Raw genomic sequence first — 898 nt, 5'->3', positions numbered from 1 at the left:
ATTTATTTATTTATTTATTTATTTATTTATTTATTTATTTATTTATTTATTTTTGGCTGCGTTGGGTCTTCATTGCTGGGCGCGGGCTTTCTCTAGTTGCGGCGAGCAGGGGCTACTCTTCCTTGCGGTGCGCGGGCTTCTCATTGCGGTGGTTTCTCTTGTTGCGGAGCATGGGCTCTAGGTGCGTGGGCTTCAGTAGTTGTGGCTCGCGGGCTCCAGAACACAGGCTCAGTAGTTGTGGTGCACGGGCTTAGTTGCTTCGCAGCATGTGGGATCTTCCTGGACCAGGGATTGAACCCGTGTCCCCTGCATTGGTAGGCAGATTCTTAACCACTGCACCACCAGGGAAGTCCTGTTTTAAGATTCTTGACTTACTAGGATAAAATTAAATATGCTTTAAACAGTTTATGAGAGAGAAAGAGAGACCGTGTGTGTGTGTATATGTGTGTGTGTGTGTGTGTGTGTGTGTGTGTGTGTGTGTTTAAAGTGGTTGGGGCAGGAGGGAAAAGAAAAAATCTGTAATAGTTGAGTAGAGGTTGCTTATCATACTGACAACTTTCCAGCAGCAATAAAATACGGTATTGTTACTAGAAGACTTGCTTATTCTCTGTTTCTGAATTTGAAGAGTAGCCTAGTTTTATAGTTGAAAATGCCTTTAAAATCACATATCTCAGTCCCATTTTCTATATATGAGGAACCAAAGTTCCAGAGGTTTTAGATGGCTTATCTAAAAGTGTCTCTAGGGAAAAAAGATGTAGTTTCTGGAATGGCCAATATATCTCCACTTTTGATTGTCAGTGCTCCAGGATGTTTAGGCCCTATCCTAGGGAGGAATGACAAGGATGGCCATTTCCGCCATAGGCTGTAACCCCCATATCCTGCTTCTTAAACTGCATCC

This window comes from Aethalodelphis obliquidens, unplaced genomic scaffold (assembly GCF_003676395.1).
Source record: "Aethalodelphis obliquidens isolate GAN/ISIS:26980383/991018 unplaced genomic scaffold, ASM367639v1 scaffold1, whole genome shotgun sequence".
NCBI lineage: Eukaryota > Metazoa > Chordata > Mammalia > Artiodactyla > Delphinidae > Aethalodelphis > Aethalodelphis obliquidens.
This window is presented reverse-complemented; position numbering follows the sequence as displayed.